At 46.0% G+C, this 22,955-nt stretch overlaps 1 protein-coding gene across 2 annotated transcripts in view; it reads left to right on the top strand.

Moving 5' to 3' along the window:
• The window catches only part of SLC39A14 (solute carrier family 39 member 14), a 45,971-nt gene continuing 23,016 nt past the window's right edge, over nt 1–22,955 (top strand). For both annotated transcript variants that reach the window (XM_059926931.1, XM_059926932.1), the window contains exon 1: nt 1–141. The gene's annotated coding sequence lies outside the window, so the exon portion shown is untranslated. The remainder of the gene's footprint in view (nt 142–22,955) is intronic.

Here is a 22,955-nt window from a genome sequence, read left to right as displayed (position 1 = left end):
GGGGGTGAGGGCAGGCGGCCTCCTTGCGCGGGCACGCCGACCTAGCTGCGCTGCTGCTGCCGCTGCTGCTGTCGCTTCGGGCCGCCCGAGGGCCTGGTTTGTGAGGGTGCGCCGGGCCAGGTGGCGTCCGCCCAGCTTCAGGTGAGGTGGGGAGGGCGTGTGGGAGGGGCGGCTCCGTGCCCTGGGACTGGGGCATCGCGCGCGGCAGCAGTGCGCCTCCGGGGCTCGGGGTCACCGGGTGGGGGTGGGGGTACGGCTGCGCCGAGGACCCCGAGCCCGGCCGCGGTTTCGGAAGTCGCTCCGGCGCACCCGCATGCGGACCGGGACGCTGGATGGAGGCGACACCTGGCTACCTGGCCGCGGTGCCACAACGAGGGTTACTTGGTGGCGAGGGAAGAGAAGGCGCAGCTACGGTCCCTTTGGCTGGAGAGCGCGGAATGTGGGAGCCGGAGCAGGATGTCGATAGCCGCATTAAAAGACTGAGAGGTTTCCTGGAGCCCATGAACTCGAGCTCAGAAAAAGCAGAGAGTAGATGGGCAAATCTGGTGGGCAGCTCTCGGGGCGGCTCTGATGGTGCACTGGTGGCTGGACTTTGCTTTTCAGGAACTGAGTCCCTCACCCCACCCTGGCCAGACCACCTCCCAGCTGGAGATAAATGACCCGTATCTTCCGGCCGGCCCGGAGCAGGAGCTGGAGGATGGCAAAGGAGGGACTAACTAAACTCCGACCTGGCTTATCCCGAGGGCATGGCTTTTTAGCTATTTTTGGTCCCTACCGACTGGGTTAGGTGGTCTGGCTCAGGCTGCCCTCTCTTGGTGGGTTAGGGCAATGGGAAAAAATACCATCCAAGCAGTCTATAGTGTGATCCTGGGGTCCAATTGAGTCAAGAAATTTTCCGCAGCTCTGGCTTGTGGCTTCAGTTTTGAGGATCTAGAGTCCGCTGGGGCCTGGGTGTCCGTGAGTATGTGAGCATGATTTGGAGAGTGGCTGAGGGCTGTCCTGGGGGCCTAAGAAAGGGTGGGGGGAGGAGCAGCTTTGACCTGACCCTTCCTCCTGGAGCCTCCCTGGGCTTGGTTTTGTCTGGAGTCACTCTTTCCTAGGAACCCCAGGCCAGTTAGGTCGGCTGCTGGGAAATGGTGGTGGTAATGTGGTGAGTACTGGCCTGGCTTCCTGGTCTCTGTCCCAGCTCTGTTCCTAACTTGCCCTGTGTCTGGAAGAAGGAGTCAGATTAGATCTGTGGACTCTTACCCATAGCATCTACGATTAATCCTTAACTCTTAAAACAAGAGCCATAAAAACTGAGAGAAACTTGATGAAGCAAGAAAAAGAATGTCGAGAATCATAACTTTTAGCACCTGAAATTAAAAACTGCATATTCCATTTCCTGTTGGAGGCTCAGAGGTGAGTTTTTCATAAATTGTGTGATAGCCACTATATAGACTAGTGGTGCTCTTCCTGGATTGCAGGTGTGACTAGAGGGCACCAAACAGAATGATTGGCCTTGTCATTTAGGCAAGAAGACTACATTGAGGTACCAGGGCCCCGTGGCTCTCAGTATTTCATCACTTCAGTATGTAAATACACAGTGCCTGGTCTGTGTTTGGCTCTGCACTTGACCACTGGAGAGTGCAAAGAGGGGATGGGGCTTGGCTCCTGGAGACACTTGTTGGGGGGGAGAAAGAACATTCATACATAAAGAATAAGACACAAGAGAGGTCACACTGTTGTGTTTGTTCAAGTTCAGAGAAGACAGCACTCTACTAGAGATGGTATAATGTGACAGGAGAATTCCAGGCTTTTGAGCCAGGTAAATCTGTTCACATCCTGGCCCCATCACTCTCCAGCAGGAGACATTTCTTAACTTCTGTAGACCTGTCCTCACTGCTGTGCATCATGTTGTGGTTGTGCCTGGAGCATAGTAGAGGTTTGTGATCATCTACATCATCATTATCATCATCATCTCTGGGATGGAGTGGATTATTTAGGGGGTCCCAGGAGCTGATAGGTAGGTTGGGTTGTAGGAATGGTATGAGCCCAGATGTAGGGTTGATTCGTCACCTCCTTGGGAACATGGATGCAATTTCCATGCCTTTCCGGGTAGGCCTCTTTTCAGTGGCCTGCCAGGGATTGTTCCACATATTCACTGTCCCACAAAGACTTTTTTTCCACCTTTGGTTTTGGGAGCTACTCTGATTCTTTCAGGTAACGGAGATACTCCTTTTCTGGGCTGATAATAGGCAGGAAGGACTAACACTGCGTGTGTATCTGCGCGGATGCGTGCGTGTGTGTTCGTGCATGCGCACGCACAGTAAATTATCAGTCACTGGACTGGTTCGGTTTTCAAACCCTTTCCACCTTCTTCTTCTCTTCCTTACCTGTTCACTCCTCACTCATTTGCAGGAGGACCGTCAATCCATGTCCAATATTTACAGGATCTTGCGATCTAAGTGGTAGTGCCATGAACAGATGTATATGTCTGGAAATTGGGATCTCCTCCAGAATAATTCAGCCTTTTCGTACTTGATGCCTGCAGAAAATAACGCTTAAGCGTTTTGCAGAACCACCCATGATAGGATATTGAACTGGCGGGACTTTGGGAATCTTCGAGTCTAGGCCCTTTGTTTTACAACTAAAGAAACTGGATCTAGAGAGGTTAACTGGTGTTTTCCAAGTCACATTGTTTGCTAGTGGCCAAGAGGCTTGATTGAGAGGACCAAAGAAAGGTGCAGTTTCTATTCCTAAGTGTGATGATAAAATTGCTGATAATCCTAGACTTTTCCTTGAAAACATGAAGAAGAAGGAGCCAGTTGTCCCTGTGCTTATTTGGGAAGTTCTCTGCTTGTGTGGATAGAAATTTCTTCTGGAGGAGTCTTCACCCCTCTCTTCCTGACTCCCTGGAGACATAGGAGGGTGGGGAGTGGCTGAGGAAGGGTCATGATGATGGGGCCCCAGGCAGGACTCTCGATGTCTACAATGGGACTTTGCTGACCTCGAGGCTGGCGGGCTGGCAGAATGCCTGCAGATAAGGAGTCCAGAGTCTACCGCCAGCCAGGGGCCTCGTGCCCTCCTGGGGGCAAGCAGGGCAACCTCACCACAAGGTCTCCGAGGCCCAGCTGCCTTGTTCTCACCCTTACTGTGGCCATCGAGGCTCCCAGGGGGGACCCCTTGTTGGGCCCCAGGTGAGATCCAGAGGCAGAGCCCCATGTGGGAGGGAAGGTGGCCACAGAATCAGCCTGGAGAGAGCGCTTGGCATGCCCCTATGTGGGAAACCAAATTCCCTGCCTCAGATCTGACTGTATCACCGGGCCTCCTAACCTTCCTCCAGCCTCAGGCCCAGGAGAGTCCTGGGGTTTGGTGGAATGAGAATGTGACTGACCCAATTTATTACCATTGGGTCCCTAGAGACTCTTACTCAATGCACTCAGAATTAGTAATTAATAAAAAATGTCAGCTAAACGTTGGGAATTTTTTTAAAAATCCATGCTTCAAACAATTCATTTTTCCTTAAAACATGTGCATGCATTTTTTTCTTCCAGTTTTATTGAGATATAACTGACATACAGCACTGTGTAAGTTTAAGGTGTACAGCATAATGGTTTGATTTATATACAGTTATGAAATGAGTGCCACAATAAATTTAATGAACATACAGCATCTCATAGAGATAAAAGATTAAAGAAATAGAAAAAAATTTGTTTTCCTTGTGATGAGAACTCTTAGGATTTAACTCTCAACTTTCGTATATAACCTACAGCAGTGTTAATTATATTTACCGTGCTGTACATTACTTCCCTAGTACTTATTTTTCTTATAACTGGAAGTTTGTACCTTTTGGCTGCCTTCATCCAATTCCCCCACCCCCAGTGTGCATATATCTTTATTTGCCAAAGCTTGATTTAGGGCTAAGCCTTTTTCTTTGGGTCTCTAGGTCCCCTAATTAAACTTGCAAATTGTTTGTATATAAAAATCACACCTGTGATTTTTTGTTTCTTTTCTTTTATCAAATATTTTTACCATATGTCAATTATATCTCAATAAAACTGGAAGAAAAAAATTTTTAATGGAAAAAAATTTTTTCACTAGGCTATATATTCACATAGTTCAAAGATCAGGAGGATAAAAAAAGTTGAAAAAGCAACCACACATCCCCCCCAACCCCATACAGTGAAAAGTCTCACCTCTGCCCACCCCACCCCATTTTTACAAATGCTATAAGTTAGCATTTTAGGCATTGTTTAGCACCTTGCTTTTTTCACCTAGCAACTATTCTAGATCTTTCTCCATCGGCACAGAAATACTTTTATTATTCCTTTACCATAGCTGCATATTATTCCAGAATAGGAAAGCAAAAGTAATTTTTAAACCAACATATGTTGCCTCCCTCTCTCCCCCAACTTGGGTTGTTTCCAGTATTTTGTCATTATGTACAGTGCTACAGTGAATAACTTTACAAATGGCATTTCCTATGTGTATGACTACAGAAGAAATTCTCAGAAGTGAGATTGCTGGGTGACAGGATATATACATCTGTTAATTAGTCTCCATTAAAAAATAATAATAGAGCAAGAATTTAAGACATTTGCAAACCAGTCCATGTGCAGAATCCTACTTTTTTAATGCACACACTTAATTTAATCTTTTTTTTTTTTCCATTTGTAACACATCTTTCTAGATAAGCAGTTCTCAGACTTTTTGATCCTAGGATTCCTTAATGTCTTTCATTTACTGGCTATATCTATTATTTACCATGTTAAAAATTAAAACATATAAAAAGTAGTTTATTCATTCACTATTTTAAATGAATAAAATAAAGGTCATTACATGTTAACATAAAAGGCATATTTTTATGAAAAATAACTTTCCAAAATAAAAGAAAGTCAAAAAAGTGGCATTATTTTTACATTTTTGTGCATCTTCAGGATTTCAAAATAATGATTTATTAGATAATAATGAGATAACAGGTTAAAATAGGTATAGCATACATTTGCTGGTAAATACTCAGCGGACAAACCGAGTTAATCTCTGAAAACAAACTGAGTTAATCTCTGAGAACACACATATTTATACCCTAAACTTCTACCTTAGAAATTTTCAGAAAACTTAAGACTGCATAGGCACACATTCATCACACTTCACGTAGCCTCAAAAATGAGAGTGAAAAAGCTTTTAACATCTTAATTTTATAATAAAACTAGTTTTTACCTTGCAGACCTGAAACAGTCTCAGTGACCCTAGGTGTCATCTAAGACCACAATTTCAGAATTGCTCTTCTAGATCACTTAGTTACATTTTTGTAGAAATCAAAACTCTTTCTCCATTTATATTCGTTACTATTTAATTAAATTAGAATCATAGAAACAAACAACTGGCATAAAGAAGTTTGGGAATGGACTTCCCTGGTGGTACGGTGGTTAAGAATCTGCCTGCCAATGCAGGGGACACGGGTTCGATCCCTGGTCCGGGAAGATCCCACATGCAGCGAAGCAACTAAGCCCCGTGCAACACACCTACTGAGCCTGCACTGTAGAGCCCGAGCTCTGCAACAAAAGAAGCCACCACAATGAGAAGCCTGCCAACTGCGACGAAGAGTAGCACCCGCCGCAACTGGAGAAAGCCCCCATGCAGCAACGAAGACCCAACACAGCCAAAAATAAATAAATAAATTTATTTAAAAAAAAAAAAAAAAGTGTGGGAAGAGACACCACAGACTCTTGGTCAATGAATCCTGGACTGGTGACAGCAGAGGGGGCCTCTTTGCCGCAGGGATGGGCCCAGCCAGCAGAGCTCAGCTAAGAGAGCTCCCGCTCTGTGAAGACAGGCAAACACTGTCTCTGTTCCAAAGAGGCTTGTGAAATATGTGTGGGGATGAGCTGAGTACATATGGAAACTTAACATGCTATCTGTGGCATTCGTTAAGCTCCATTGAATGGAACAGACAAGAGATACTTAAAGAGGCCAGTAGAAGGCAAGGCGACTGGGGGCAGGAGTGGTCTGGGAAGGCTTCCTAGAGGTGGAATTGAGCGAAGTTTTGAAAGCTAAGAAGAGAGGGAGGGGTCCTGGCCGGGGGAGTTGTGTGAATAATGGCACTGAGATGTATATTCCTGGGGCAGGGGTGGTCACCCTAGGTCAGAGTGGCTGATAGAGGAAAGAGCAAGTGACATGGCTAGAAATTTAGGTTGGATCCAGTTATTTTGAAGGGCTCTGGGGTCTAAGGTACCAGTATTCTCTAAGTCTTAGCTGTTTCTCTATCAAAGACTTGCTGCTCGTTTCAGCAACGGTGTCTTGGGGTCCAGCCTGCTCTTATCCAGAGCAACTCCAGTGGCCCCAAATCTACATCCTTTGCACCAGTCCACTTACTCCATCCAACCTCCTGCCCCTGATTATCGAGAGTAATGCATACTTACTGACAAGTATAAAGAAGTATGGGAGAAGTCTAATCCTGTGGCCCTGAGGCAACCTCTGTTAATCTGCTCAATCATTTCCTTTCATTTTAAACCTTTTTTTAAAAACTAATTTTAGACTTAAAAGTTGCAAAGAATATAGCAGAGTTCCTTTATATCCCTCACCCCATAGTATAATTATCAAGAACAGGAAATCAACATTGGTACAAAACTTTAAACTACGGGCCTTATTTAAATTTTACCAGTATTTTTGCTGATGTCTTTCTTCTGTCCCAGGATCCAGTCTGCCATCCCATGTTGCATTTAGCTGTTATTTCTCTTTAGTCTCCTTCAATCTGTAACCGTTCCTCTATCTTTCTTCCTTAGAATAAGGTCATGCATTTTAGCAAGAATATCACAAAAATGATGTTGCATCCTTTTAAGAGCATCGTATCAAGGCATTTATGATGCTGATGTCTCATTACTAGTGATGTTTTCCTGGATCACTTGGTTAAATCGGGGTCTGCTGGACTTCCACACTGGAAAAGTTACTCTCATGTTGAATCCTTCTCTGGTTCAAATCCCTTTCGCCAGGAGGAGCCTATCACCTGATTAGTTCTGACCCATACAGGATCATTTCTCTATCTTAAGGTCAACTAATTTGGTCAGCTGATACCAGCAAAATCCCTTTTGGCAGATAATGTAACCTAATAACAGGAATGATATCTCATTTTCAGGTCCTGCCCATACACAAAGACAAGGGTCATTGGGGGCCATCTTGGAATTTTGCCAACCATAGCAAGAGAGTCTCAGATAAAAGTTATCGAGCCTTAATTCGAGCATCAAAGTATTAGTTTCCTAAGGCCACCCTAACAAATGACCACACTCTGTGGCTTAAAACAACAGAAATATATTAGATCTGGAGGCCAGAAGGTCGAAATCAAGGGGTCAACAAGGCCACATTCACTCTGAAGGCTCTAGGGGGAATCCTTCCTTGCCTGTTCCAGCTTCTGGTGGCTCCAAGTGTTCCTTGGCTTGTGGCAGCATCACTCCCATCTCTGCCTCTGTCTTCACATGGTCTTCTCCTTTGTGTGTCTCTGTGTCCAAATCTCCCTCTCCTTTATCTTATAAACATAGTAATCATTGGATTTAGGGACTACCCTAAGTCCAAGATGACTTCATCTCTGAGATCCTTAAATCATATCTGCAAAGACCGTATTTTTCAATAAGGTTCCATTCTGAGGTTTTGGGTAGATGTGGATTTGGGGGGGTATTATTCAACCCACTACGCTCAGGATGGGGGGAACTGTCCTTTGTAAACTGTGGTTCACAGAGCTGCAAAAGAGAAGGGAGATTTGTTTTTCGACCAGAGTCAGAGAGCAGGCCTGGCTGTTGAGGAGGCAAGGGCCCAGCCTCAGGCTGCCTGCTCCCCTCGTGTTGACACAGATCTGAGAACCAGGTGGGTATAAATGATTGAGGACTCTGGCTTCAGAGTTCCTACATTCTAGACACTTTGCAATGCCAACAATTCGTCTCTGTGCAAGGAGTTCTCACTGAGTGTTAGTTTCCCTGTAGGAAGGGCAGGGCAGAGATTGTAGTACCCATTTGACAGAGAGGGGGAACTGACTTCAAAGAGTTTCTGTAAATCACAGAGTGTCGGAGCTAGTCTGTGTCTAGTCCAGCAGTCCTGACTAGACTGAAATGTCAGACCAGTGCCCCAGACAAGAGTCAGGTTGATCTGTCAGAACTGCGCGTACAGATACCTGGATCTCACCCAGGAAGCTCTGATTCAGGAGAACTGAGGTGAGGCCCTGCTCACTGGGGCGGCCAGGTTGGGGGACCAGGCACACATGAAGTCCAGCCCACGGCAGATTAGGACTGGAATCCACCTCCAGACTCTTAAGTGAAGATCTTTAAAAAGGGGAGAGAAAAGGCTTCCACTTGGTCATCATTAAGCCTTTCCCAGGCTTCCCTGGTGGCACAGAGGTTAAGAATCCGCCTGCCAACGCAGGAGACACGGGTTTGAGGCCCTGGTCCGGGAAGATCCCACATGCCGTAGAGCAACTAAGCCCGTGCGCCACAACTACTGAGCCTGCGCTCTAGAGCCCGTGCTCCGCAACAAGAGGAGCCACTGCAATGAGAAGCCCGCGCACCACAACGAAGAGTAGCCCCCGCTCTCTGCAACTAGAGAAAGCCCGTGTGCAGCAGTGAAGACCCAACGCAGCCAAAAATAAATTAATTAATTAATTTTAAAAAAAAGGAATCAAAATAAAATAATTTTTTTAAAAAAAGCCTTTCCCATTTCCTAATTGAACTCTAAAATGAACTTTCTTCTTCTTTTTTTTTGGCTGCCCCGCACAACTTGCAGGATCTCAGTTCCCCCGACCAGGGATTGAACCCTAGCCACAGCCGTGCAAGCACGCCAAATCCTAACCACTAGAGCACCAGGAAACTCCCTTAACCTTCTTCGTAAAGTAATGCAAGTTCATTGTAGAAACTATAGACTAATAAAAAGATAACAGAAGTTACCATTAAACCCCACCACCAAGAAATAACAGTTTGTTATATATTTTTAATTTTTTCTATGAATGCATACATTTTAAGGAAAACTGGTCTGCTGTACATAGTTCTGTAGACTTTCTTTTTTTTCACTTAACATGTGAACATCTTTCCATGTTATTATTCCCCCAAATACTTTTTTTTTTAATAGCTCTTTATTGGAGTATAATTGCTTCACAATACCGTGTTAGTTTCTGTTGCACAACAGAGTGTGTCAGCCATATGCATACACATGTCCCCATATCCCCTCCCTCTTGAGCCTCCCTCCCATCCTCCCTATCCCACCCCTTAGGTCATCGCAAAGCACTGAGCGGATCTCCCTGTGCTATGCTGCTGCTTCCCACTAGCCAACTGTTTTACATTCGGTAGTGTATATATGTTGATGCTACCCTCACTTTGCCCCAGCTTCGCCCTCCCACCCCATGTCCTCAAGTCCATTTTCTGTGTCTACCTCTTTATTCCTGCCCTGCAACTAGGTTCATTAGTACCATTTTTTTTTTTTTTAGATTCCATATATATGCGTTAGCGTACGGTATTTGTTTTCTCTTTCTGACTTACTTCACTCTGTATGACAGACTCTAACTCCATCCACCTCACTACAAATAACCCAATTTCGTTTCTTTTTATGGCTGAGTAATATTCCATTGTATATATGTGCCACATCTTCTTTATCCAGTCATCCGATGATGGGACACTTAGGTTGCTTCCATGTCCTGGCTATTGTAAATAGAGCTGCAATGAACATTGTGGTACATGACTCTTTTTGAATTATTGTTTTCTCAGGGTATATGCCCAGTAGTGGGATTGCTGGGTCATATGGTAGTTCTATTTTTAGTTTTTTAAGGAACCTCCATACTGTTTTCCATAGTGGTTGTATCAATCTACATTCCCACCAACAGTGTAGGAGGGTTCCCTTTTCACCACACCTTTTCCAGCATTTATTGTTTCTAGCTTTTTTGATAATGGCCATTCTGACCAGCGTGAGGTGATACTTCATTGTAATTTTGATTTTGTATTTCTCTAATAATTAGTGATGTTGAGCATCTTTTCATGTGCCTCTTGGCCATCTGTATGTCCTCCTTAGTGAAATGTCTAATTATGTTTTTGGCCCATTTTTTAACTGGATTGTTTGTTTTTTTTGATATTGAGCTCCCTGAGCTGTTTGTATATTTTGGAGATTAATCCTTTGTTGTTTCACCAAATACTAACATTTATTGAGCAATTACTGTGTGTCAGGCACTGTATTTATACTCAGTATCTCATTTAATTTTCTCAGTTGCTCTGAGGGAGAGACCTAGTAGCTTTGTTTTCTTTCTTTTTTTTTTTTTTTTAAACTTGGGGAATTTTTTTTTTTTTAATTTATTTCTTTATGGCTGTGTTGGGTCTTTGTTTCTGTGCGAGGGCTTTCTCCAGTTGTTGCGAGCAGGGGGCCACTCTTCATCGCGGTGCGCGGGCCTCTCACTATCACGGCCTCTCTTGTTGCGGAGCACAGGCTCCAGACGCGCAGGCTCAGTAATTGTGGCTCACGGGCCCAGCCACTCCGCTGCATGTGGGATCTTCCCAGCCCAGGGCTCGAACCCGTGTCCCCTGCATTGGCAGGCGGATTCTCAACCACTGCGCCACCAGGGAAGCCCTAGCTTTGTTTTCATGTAGGAGGAAAATAAGTCTTGAAGTAGTGACTTGACTCAAAGCCTTGAAGCTAGTAAATACAGATTCAGGATCCGCACTGAGGTCTGTGCATTCAGACCCTAAACTCTTGATCTCTGACTTGAACTACATATATTTTATTGTATGGATTACCTTACTTTAGCAATCCCCTTCTATTGTATGTTTAGATTGCTTGCAGTTTTTCACTGTTATGAGCCCTGAAGGAATGCAAGCTCCAGGAGGGTAGGGATTTTTGTCTTTTTGGTCATTGCTGTATTCCCTGTGCCCACAAAAGTTTGTACTTGATAGATATTTGTTGTTGAATATATACTTCTAACAAATTCCTTAAAGCTGAATACCCCCATTCAGGATAATTTCCATGGGATGAATTTCCACAGTATTGGGACTTTATAAGATGACTTTATTTATTTATTTTTTTAACATCTTTATTGGAGTATAATTGCTTTACAATGGTGTATTAGTTTCTGCTGTATAACAAAGTGAATCAGCTATGCATATACATACATCCCCATATCTCCTCCCTCTTGCATCTCCCTCCCACTCTCCCTATCCCATTCCTCTAGGTGGGCACAAAGCACCGAGCTGATCTCCCTGTGCTATGCGGCTGCTTCCCACTAGGTACCTGTTTTATGTTTGGTAGTGTATATATGTCCATGCCACTCTCTCACTTCGTCCCAGCTTACCCTTCCTCCCCTCCCCGTGTCCTCAAGTCCATTCTCTACGTCTGCGTCTTTTTTCCTGTCCTGCCCCTAGGTTCTTCAGAACCATTTTTTTTTTTTAGATTCCATATATATGTGTTAGCATCCAGTATTTGTTTTTCTCTTTCTGACTTACTTCACTCTGTATGACAGTCTCTAGGTCCATCCACCTCACTACAAATAACTCAATTTCGTTTCTTTTTATGGCTGAGTAATATTACGTTGTATATATGTGCCACATCTTTATCCATTCATCTGTCGATGGACACTTAGGTTGCTTCCATGTCCTGGCTATTGTAAATAGAGGTGCAGTGAACACTGTGGTACATGACTCTTTGAATTATGGTTTTCTCAGGGTATATGCCCAGTAGTGGGATTGCTGGGTCATATGGTAGTTCTATTTTTAGTTTTTTAAGGAACCTCCATACTGTTCTGCATAGTGGCTGTATCAATTTACATTCCCAACAACAGTGCAAGAGGGTTCCCTTTTCTCCACACCCTCTCCAGCATTTATTGTTTGTAGATTTTTTGATGTTGGCCATTCTGACTGGTGTGAGGTGATACCTCATTGTAGTTTTGATTTGCATTTCTCTAATGATTAGTGATGTTGAGCATCCTTTCATGAGTTTGTTGGCAATCTGTATATCTTCTTTGGAGAAATGTCTATTTAGGTCTTCTGCCCATTTTTGGATTGGGTTGTTTGTTTTTTTGATATTGAGCTGCATGAGCTGCTTGTATACTTTGGAGATTAATCCTTTGTCAGTTGCTTCGTTTGCAAATATTTTCTCCCATTCTGAGGGTTGTCTTTTCATATAAGATGACTTAAAAAGTTTTTTTCTGAAAGAATGAATGTGTAAGAAGAGCCAAGCACAATTTTTAAAAGAAAATAGTGAAGTTGAACTTGCTTTACCAGAAAAAATTAAAAATAAAAAATTAAATGTGACATTGACACAGGATAGATACATAGAACAGACCAGAAACGTCCAGAAACAGACCTCAGTACATGTAGGAATTTAGCAAACAACAATGGTATTATTTATTACTAGTTGTGGTGTGATTTTGAGCAAGTCTTCTTAGCCTCAGTATCTGCATCTGTAAAATGGGATTGATACCATATTTCCTCACTTTTAAAATGCTTTTTTGTTTTATTTTCATGTTTCTGAAATAGGGAGGTGTCTCAGTGATGTGTACATGTAATGCAGTATCTTTTTCTGCTCTGAAAAGCTGTCATTGATACTTATAATTAGGGAAGTACTGTGAAATCTAATAAGGTTGTTGAGAAGAGTAAATGAGGTAATGAAAACAAATTGCTTAGCAGAGTACCTGGCAGACGCCAATAAATCCTAGCAATTCTTATTATTATAAAATTAGGGAAGAAAGGATTGTGGATGAGTTACAGCAGTGTTCAGATGCAAATATCAGAGTCCAGTCAAGGCTGGTTTGGGCAAATAGCATGTAAAGCATCTGGCGATTAACCGTGGGAGGCTGGGTTCCTGCTCAGTGGTGCCTGCAGGAACCCAGGCTGTCTTCAATGGATCTTTCTGCTCTGCCATCCTTAGCACATAGGACTTCCTTCTCGTGGTAGTCGAGCCTGTACCTCTGAGCAGTAGGGAGGAAGGGAAAGAGATGGCACCACAGCCCTGCACTTAGATTTCACCGGCAGAAGAGCCACCTGTGGCCTTTCTTAGCACAAAGGATGTAGTTGACTTCACCTCTGGTTCTTACCTTTTATAGACTCCACAGTTGAGGTTTACAAGGACAATAGACTGTTCATTAAAAAACATTGGGTTAATTGGCTATTTTTTTGTAAGTTAGATTCTCTTTGTCACGCTATGTCAAATTAAGTTGTAGATGACTTAGAGATTTAAATTTTTTTAATGCAATAAGAAATAGGTATATACTTCTGTAATTTCAGGGTGAGAAAGGGTTTTCCAAGCATGATATTAAAAGCAGAAACCTTATAGGAAAAGTGGGATATATTTGACTTTACTTAAAAATTTTGTCAGTAAGACCAGTTAACGAAATTAAAGGGCAAATGACTAATTAGGAAGAGTATCTGTAACATGTGACAAAAGGTTAATATTTTTACCATACGATGAACTCTTAAGTACACCAATAAAAAAAAAAGTTAAATGGGGGTCAGCAAAAATGGGCAAAGGAGAATGACAGGCAATTTGTAAAAGAAGAAGTATAAATGTTAGTAAACCTGAAGCTGTGTTTAGCCACACTGGTAATCAAAGGAATGCAAATTAAAAGAATGATGAAAATGGTTTTTAACCTATTTGGCAAAGATGGAATCCTATTTTAATGCTCAGCGTTGGTGAGACTCTTATGAAGCTGGCATCCTTACCCACAGGTAGTAGGAGTAGTAAATTAGTTAAATCTCAGAAGGGTAGTTTAACAAATTGTGTAGTGAGTTCTTTTTTTAATTTTTAATTTTTATTATTTATATTTATTTTTTATTTTTAAAAAGTTTTGAATTTTATTTTATTTTTTTATACAGCAGGTTCTTATTAGTTATCCATTTTATATGTATTAGTGTATATATGTCAATCTCAATGTAGTAAGTTCTTAATAAATATTTGTTGACTGCAGCCCTGGGGGCAGGGACTGGCCCTGGGCCAACTTGCTCCTGGATCGCACTGATTCCTTTCCTTCTAGGAAGGTCCCCTTCCGCCCTTGGGGTCTTTCCCTATTGCCCTGCTGTCAGGTTGGGCTGGGTGGTGCCAGGAGGCAGCCAGCTCACCTGAAGGCCTTGCATACTAACTACCCCCTGGCTCCCAGGATTTCTGGGTTGTTCTTCCAAAGGCGGGGGAGGGCAGACCCGAACCCAGACCCAAACCCAAACCCACTGTTTTTTTTTGTTTTTTGCATTTTTTACCATCTTTATTGGAGTATAATTGCTTTACAATCGTGTGTTAGTTTCTGCTTTATAACAAAGTGAATCAGTTATGCATATACATATGTTCCCATATCTCTTCCCTCTTGCGTCTCCCTCCCTCCCAACCCTCCCTATCCCACCCCTCTAGGTGGTCACAAAGCACCGAGCTGATCTCCCTGTGCTATGCGGCTGCTTCCCACTAGCTATCTATTTTACGTTTGGTAGTGTATATATGTCCATGCCACTCTCTCACCCTGTCACATCTTACCCCTCCCCCTCCCCACATCCTCAAGTTCATTCTCTAGTAAGTCTCAAACCCACTGTTTTATTCTCACTTTTACTGGAAGCCTGAAAGTTTGGTGTGTATGGGAGAAAGGGAGGTGGGGCACGTGTGTCCTGCTAGTCAGGAGAGCCCTGCAAATCCCAGGGAGCGGGCTCTACTGCCGGCTACCCTCCTCCTTTCCTGGAAACGAGAGGGCTCCCGGCCAGCCCCCGGGACTCGCTTTTCTCAGAGCACAGAGTACGTGAGGCTTGGGGCGAGGTGGAGCCGTGCTGGCCTGCAGGGAAGCTGGCCCGGCTTTCTCTACCAGGGATGAGCCAGCGGCAGAAGGCCCTGGACTCCCTCCCTGCCTCTCCTCCTCTCCCCCTGCTTCCTGAAGGCGGGCCAGTGACATTGATTAGCGTATGTATATTTCAGTGCTGACCATTTCCCCTCTGAGAGGCTGGGCAAGTTCTCAGGATACCAGGTCCCTGGGGAGTTTCCCAGGTTAGCAAGCCACAACTGTTCTCATCACCTTTCCCAGAAAAGCGCAAAAAGTACAAAGTCGCCTGCTCCCCCAGACTCGGGCCACCAGCCAAAGTGCCCTCTGGGACAGCCTGACCAGCCCTAGGAACAGATTCTGTCCCCGTTCCTGTTCCTCCCGCCACGGTCGCCCCCTGCCATCCACCAGACGCCGTGGAGGTGCTTCCCATGGCAGAGGCCTTGAGCATGGGTAAACCGTGGCGTGCACCGCTCTGCTGGCCTGATTCTGCCTGTGACCTTGGCTACTCACACCAGTGCCTCTTTTTGGCAGCGGCCACGAGCCCCTCCCCGCCCCCCGCACTTCAGGATATGTTCAGTTGGCACATTGAGAGAGATTGTGAGCAGCGGGACCGGGACTCAGAGTTTCCATGACCAGCTGAGAAATTCTAGAAGCAGCCTGTACTTGCGGGGTTTCCTTTCCTTTTCTCTCCCTGCCATGGGGAAAAGTTAACGTGGAATTTTCGGCAGGGCGATCAGATGGTCGCCTGTCCTCGGCACGTTTGCTTCCAGGATGGGGAAGGACGGCTGCCTGTCTGTGCCTCTCCCACCACCTTACTTTCGGGTCTCCCACCCCACCTTATGTTCTACTTTATTTTATTTTATTTTTTTACCTTATGTTTTATATTCCAACTCCAGACAGACTTCTCTGGCTCTCTGGGGGTCTTCAGCTCTCTTGAAGCTGCAGGAGAGGGTGTCCCTCCCCCTATAATTGCTAATAGTTCGACTGGGGGTTGAGATCAAAGAACAGTAAGGTTCTAAACTCGGGGGCCCTGGACAAGGGGGTCGTGGGAAGTTAATACATCATTCAGCACATATCCTTTGGGGGCTCTCCCGGTGCCAGGCACTCACTCCTCCAGGCTCAGGGAAGAAAATAGGCGTGAGTCTCCACCATTGTGCAGTTTACAGTCAGTAGGAGGAGATAGATAATAAATATGTAAAAAAAAACAAAACAAAAGAAGGAAGACTCTGTAAAATAGTGATATATGGTAAGAAGAAAATAAAACAGGGTGTTGGGATTCTGAATGACTTGGGAGTAGGCTTCTTTTTTTGAAACCAGATGGCCCTCCGCTTTGAGAAGGTGACCTTTGAGCTGAGACTTGATATGAAGATCTAGGGGAAGGGCATTCTCAGCAGAGGGAACAGCAAGTGCAAAGGCCCTGAGGTCAGAATGCGCTTGGTGTGCTAAAGGAACAGAAAGAAGGCCAGGGTGGCTGGATCCTGGTGAGGTCAGTGGGGTTAGCAAGGGCCAGACCTCACAGTGACTTATAGGCTAGGAAAAGTGGTTTAGATTGGATTCATTTGTTGTTTTGTTGTTTTGTTTTGTTTGGCTGCGGCACACAGGATCTTAGTTCCCCAACCAGGGATCGAACCCGTGCCCCCTGTAGTAGAAGCGCAGAGTCTTAACCATGGACCGCCAGGAAAGTCCCAGATTTGATTCCACTTGTACTGAGAAGCCATCGTGGGTTCAAAGCAAAGGAAGTGCTGTGATCAGATTTGTACTTTAAAAGGGTGACTCTTTCATTGAGCTATACACTTAAGACTTGGGCACTTCACGTGTATATATGTTACACTTAAAAAGAGAGAGAAGGGACTCAGACAGTTTGGGGGTAAGTGCTCAGTGGAAGCTGGAAGCCTGGTTAAGAGATTTTATTTTATTTTAGTATTTTTATTTCAACCAGCATTTCGACATTTCCTTCACTCAGATTTCCTGTCTTCAGATTCAGACAGTCCTTCCAGTCTTCTGGAGGAGAGGTCTTGAGGAATGAATTGGTCTTGTGAGTAGCACCCAAAAAGGCAGTTATTGAAAACTTGTAATATACACTCAGTGCTAATGTTGCTGTAGTTCATTCACTTTGGTTTATACTATTCCAGTGTGAAAGTTCGTAGTTTGTTTATCCACTCTTCTGCTGATGGGCTTTTGGGTTGCTTCCAAAGTTTTTGTTACTGTGAATAGTGCTGCCGCAAGAATTCTTGTATCTGTCTTTTTTTTTTTTTCCTTTCTGTTTGGAGCTGAAAGTCACCCAAACTAGAGGATGTCTGAGTTGCAAGCTAAAAATCAGAAACCCTTTCCAGGTGGCATTCTGATTGCCCCTTGGGGTTGGTGTTGGCAGGAGAGGGTAAGCCTTTAAGTCTGGTTAGAATGTTGATCCCTTTTTAATAGGCAAGCAGTTTGTGGGGGGGGGGGGAGGGGGAGGGCAAGTGGAAATACATCGTGTTGTTAAGGGAAGTCACTTTTGGCACCATGTTGTCTAGAGACTGCTGCCTTGAGGGGTATTTTAACCTGAGAAAGGGGAGCTTGTCCATGTGGGTCTTTTGCTGTCCCTGATCTGTATCTGAGGATGATTGCCTTTGCTCTGGAATCCATCTGAGTGTGCTTTGACAGCCCCTCTCTAGAGCTCTGGCCGGGCAGAGATGGAGAAGCAGAAGGGCAAAGTATTGGGGTCCGTATTGCTGTCGTTAGCACCTTTGGCAAGAGGGAGCATTGAGGAGACACTTGTGCATTCCTGCCCTTGAGCCCTTGGCCCTAAATACTGCATCTCCAGTGCACTGTATCCCAGCCGTCCTGCACTCTCTGGAGAAGTGAGGGTATGTCTGTTTACATACGCATTTGTATTTACATATTCGAGCAGCAAGTATTTACTTAGATCCTATCAACTTCCTAGGATTGTTATGAAACCACCAAGAAAGTTAACTGCAAGTGTTAGGAGTGTCATTGTGAGACAGTACACCATTGAGACAGAGTGGTAGGATTGAGAGGAGGATGGGGTAGGACTTGTGCTGGGGAGGATTTGGGGTGGACCAGAGATGGTGCTTTTTCCTGCAGTTCATCCTTTTTTAAAAAAAAAAACACAACACATCCAGGCCCTTCACACTTGTGGAGAGAGTGCTTGGAACACATTCGGACTACATTCAGCTTTCTGACCGATGTTTCTACCGTATGTTAATCAGCCTTTCCAGTCCTGGTCCTGTGGGCCATGTGGAGACAGGAGGGTGCAGGGGTGAAAGGGAGCAGGGGCAGGCATCTCAGGTGGAGCCCAGGGTCCCGGCCAGAGAGTAGTGGCAGCTGAGGGTGAAAGGTGATGGCAGCCTAGTTGGAGGGAACCTTGCCTGCCAGGCAGAGGGACTCAGCTTTGCTGTTGGGTAGGGGAAGTGATGGAAGGTAGGTATTTTAGCACGATCCTCGGAGGGGACAGGATGGAATGGAGCGGGCGTAAGTGACTAGTGTGGGTGGTGCGCTGCAGTGGTTTCTCCTCCTGAAGCCCGAGAAGAGGGGCGCTCCTGTCACGTGGTGAGGCCCATGCTGAGGAAGCAGAGGATGAGGGAAGGCCTTTCACCTCAGTAATCCCATGATGACTGCCAGGGACCTTGGGCCAGGGAATGAACCATGTGGGAGGTTTGGGAAATGGGAGGGAAAGTGGAGGAATTATGATTCAGGCATGTAATTACTCAATCTCCCTCTGTTTCTTGCCACCTTCCTGTCTCTGGTTTGGAAATACGGGCTTTTTCCTCTTTTTCCCAATAATCCTCTTTCTCCTGAGAGTAGGGCTCGTTTATGACTCATGCTGGGAAATATAAGGCCCAAGATGCAGCCTGTGCCTTCCTACCTGGGCCCTGGCCATGTGCTCATGCGCGGTAACTGAGGGAAGGGGCTGCCACTGCACAGCAGTGGTCCTTGCCCTCTCTGGTGAAGAAATCTGGTAATCTAACAACCTTCCCCGGAGAACAGTGGTCCTCAGACCTCCGTGTGCATCGGGATCACCTGGAGAGCTTCCTCAAACACAAGATTGCTGGACCCCATCTGGAGTCTCTGATTCAGCAGATTCGGGTGGGGCTGAGAATTTGTATTTCCAACAGGTTCCCAGGTGATGGTGATGGTGCTGGTCCGGGGACCACACTCTGAGAACTACTTTCCTAGAGAAATTATCACTCCCAGTTCAGCATCTCAGCTGAAGAGATGGCGCGGTCAGAATCTTTGAGGAGGAGTGGGGGAGGCTTGCGCTGGCTTAAGGATGGGAGGGTTTAAATGGGGGAGATAGTGGTGCAGCAGGACACGGAGGGAGGGGGATGGGTGGGCTGGCGTCAGGGCAGGGAGAGTCTTTGCTGTAGGCAGAGCAGTGGAGCTCTCCTCCGGCCTGGCTTCTAGTAGAGAGAGGTTCCCTGCACCAGGAAAACCAAGCGTGCCTCTGCCTGCTGTAGCCCAGGGTCTTGTAAGGGGTCACTGTCTGGAAAGAGCCCACCTCCCTTCTCAGAGGACTCTTCTTAGCCATTTTGGGACTTCTGGTGAGAGGCCCTCGGTGGCACAGTCTGCCCACACAGTGTTGCTGCCTGGGAGTTGGAGTTGGCATTTATGAATGACCCTCCTGCTATAGCAAGAGAGTTGAGGTCTCAGCCTGATTGAGGAAATGATGGGGGGGGGGGGTGGAGGGCGGTCTTTTCCAACTCGCTCTGATGCTTGTGGTTACCAGGACAGTGATGTGGCTTGTTTCTCTCCTGGTAACCGCTAAAGAAGAGCCTCTGAAGGTCTTTAATGGAAAACTGCGGGGCCAGCAGCCCCAAGGGGCAGGCCAGCACCCCAGGCTGGATCGAACCTGGGGAAAAGAAGCCTTGCTCTTTAGACCAGACTGGGTGCTGTGTTCTCCCACCTGGAACCCAGGGAACCTCCTACCTGGGCTCCTGGCTTCTGTTCTTGCGCACCTCCAGTCTGTTCTCCACACTGCAGCCAGACCAGTATACTAAAAACACAGATCAGGTGGTACCTCTGCTGAAAATGATCCCCACTGCCCTCCAGATGGGGTCTAGCCACCTTCACGTGGCCTATAGGCCTGTGCCTGCCCTGGCCCCTGCCACATCCTCTTGTGCACACCTGGGCTCTTCAGTTCTTAGAGGCAGCTTCTTGGCCGAGGCATTCCACAGGAAGCTGCATCTTTCTGGAACATTCCGCCCCATCCCCACCCTGTCAGCTTCACCTGGCCCACTTTTACACGCCCTCGAGTTCTCAGCTAAAATAATATCTCTTTCTGGAGGCCTCCCCTGACCCCTGACACTAGACTTGACCGCCCTGCTGTGTTCTCCAAGCTTCCTGTGCTCCTCGTCCTGACCTGTGGCAGACGGTTTGTTTGGCTTGTTCCCCAGGCATCCACGCTGAGGCAACCCTGTGGTTTACTCTTGTTGTCCTGGTGTGTTTACTAATAGCGCCTCCTTTCACTATCAAGTGCGTTACTTCGGATAATAAATTATGGTCCAAGCTACTAAAAGTAGAGAATCAAAAAACAATATTTTCCAGACATCCTTTCACTGGAATTCCCAATGTGACATGCATTTTGCCAATTAGCTACACTCCATCTAGTCTTAAATATGTGGATATCCTCTTCCTCAGGATGGACCTTGGGACATCCATTTGCTGGTGTGGATCATGGCAGTTGCGGCATAATCCTGGAGCAGGCAGCTTCCTTGTGCCGTAGCTTCCTGATGGTGGCGGGGGGCAGCAGCTCCTTGGCCGACTGGCTCAGCACTGTGATTTTGGGAGTAGCTCCTGGACACTCAGTCTAGAGTCTGTTTCTTCAGCTCTTCCCATGATTCTCTGGGCCATTTAATATGTTACACAAAATCTCTTTCTGCTTAGATTGCCTAACTGAACCCGGATCAATACACAACCCTTGTCATCATTGTTCTTGTAAGTTGCTTGTTGAATTGTTTGCTTTCCCTGCTCTGTGAGGGCAGGTACTAGGCATTCCCTAGCATTATTCCCGGTATGAAACCGGTAGGCAATGAATATGTATTGAATGAATGAACTCTTGGACTGAGTTTTTTAAAGTCCGGCAGGTGTAGCTAGCCTTTTGTTCAATGAATATAAACAAAATTGAAGGAATGAGGATTGTTTAGTCTAGGGTAATAAGTGGTCTGGACATCTGACTTTGGGGAATGTCTGAAGGCCCCGGGGCGGGGTGGGGAGCTGTGGTAGTGGGTGGGTTAGAATGTCTGTGGAAGGAGGCACTGAGCTACCTGTTCCTCATCAAGCTGTAGGGGCGATGCCAGCAGACATCAGTTAGATGGGAGGTTGGACTTGGCATCTTCCAGCAGAAATTCTCTGCTTCTCCCCACTCGTGTGCCCAGCACTGGTCCAGACACTATGTTATGGGGAAGCATAAGGGGAGGACCCCCTTGCCTTCAAGGAACAAAAATCTGTCTGGAAGGCTCCCTGGGAGACTAGGTCATTAGGAGTCTAAAGTAGCTGGAGATCAGTGCTCAAAGGGTAGTCCCAGAAGGCTTTCTGGAAGAGGAGGTAATCCAAGAATAGGCAGGTTCAGGTCTAGGTGAGGGGATTGGCCTGAGAGCTTGGAGGACAAGGAACAGAAGGAACAGACCTAAGTACACGCTGTGCTATGTATGACCTTTAAGCTCTCTCTCGTTTATCAGAATGCCCCTGAGAGCCTGGACATTTCATAGCCTAATTGTGCTGGGGGCATATGGTAGGTTAAGTGGCAGGCCCCAAGTTTGAACCCAGGCCTGCCCAACTCATCATGCTGTCTGATTTAGCCACTAGATCATACATTTTACTTATTTATTTGACCCTGAATAACAAGTTGGGAAGTTTTGCTTCAAATGGGTGACGTAAGTGGTGGATGTGAGTACCTTGTTTCCCAAGCCACATGCCGGGCCCCGTGGTCTGACAAACAGGAGTGGACTTAGAGGGACAATAGGTCAGAATTTTGCAATGGAGTGTCTGGGAAATGTTGATGGATGAATGAGAATAGAGGTGACTCTTGCCCTGGCCTCTGGTAGGGGGAGTCCTGCAGGCTCCTGCTTACCGGGTTTCCTGACTCAGTTGGTTTTGGAAGGTTTCCTTGCTCTGGCAAGCCCAGGCTCCGCTGGGACGGTGGAGCCTGGCAGATGCACAACTCTCCCCTGCTGGTCCAGCCCTCAGGGCTCAGCATGTGGCTAAATCAGCCATCCCAGCCGCCTGTGCTGGCTGTCCAGGGCCCTGACGCCGCTGGCCTCTGCCCTTCCCAACCTCCCTCCCACGGGCAGTGACTCGCACAATGGGGGCTCAGTAAATATTGGTCCATGAACAGCAGGCTAGTGGTTCTAATTTTGTTCTCTGCTTCTGGGTCACCACTCTTTTTTTTTTTTTTTTTTTAAAGTTTTCTCATCCTGCCTCTCCCAGCGATGTGAGGTTTCATGAGGACAGTATAGTAAGTGGGTCACCAGTTCCAGGTACCCCCACGGCCCTCCTCCCTGCCAGCTCTCCTACGCTGTCAGTGGAAATCTCCCAACTTGGGTGGCCTTTGGTTGAGCCAAAGCCTGAGGCTAAGGTTCTGGAAGTGCGAGCTGGAAGAGGAGAGAGCACATCCTTTTAGGGTATGTGGGAGAGCAGTTAGGAGGGAGGGCCTAGGGAAGCAGGAGAAGAATGGGCCCGTTGAGCCCTGCGCCTGTTGGGCAAGGCCGAGGACTTGCTTTCAGGCCGTGATATTTGCACTATACTTGGGAGGGAGTTTCATCTTGTCCGAGAGGAGAGTGGCATCTTGGACAATGTTCATTTGGTGGGCGGGGAGGACCATAGGCTTGGTAGTTTTTCTCAAAGCTTTTTGGACTCCAGAGAGCCTGTAGGGGGGTATGTACTTGAGTACCATGCTGAGAGACTGTTGGTTTTCTCACGGTGTCTATGGGGACTTACACAGAGAACTGTATCTTTGTTAGTTTGACCATGAGTGCTGGGAGTACACTAATTGTTTATAGAACACTTGGCAGTTTGTGTAGTCCAATTATTAATTTTACAGCTTCTAGGTTTTGTCCCATACTTAGAAAGTTCTCCCTAACTCCCTGATTATAAAAAAAATCACCCATGTTTTCTTATATTGTTGTACCTACACAACCCATTGGGACACATCAATGATGCATTTAAAAAGGTTAAAAACAAAACAAAACAAAACACTCCAAATCCCACCACTCAGAAATAGTCATCACTA

This window comes from Balaenoptera ricei, chromosome 6, assembly GCF_028023285.1.
Source record: "Balaenoptera ricei isolate mBalRic1 chromosome 6, mBalRic1.hap2, whole genome shotgun sequence".
Lineage (NCBI taxonomy): Eukaryota > Metazoa > Chordata > Mammalia > Artiodactyla > Balaenopteridae > Balaenoptera > Balaenoptera ricei.
Note: the sequence above shows the minus strand (reverse complement) of the source record. Positions and strands in the feature narration are given on the sequence as shown.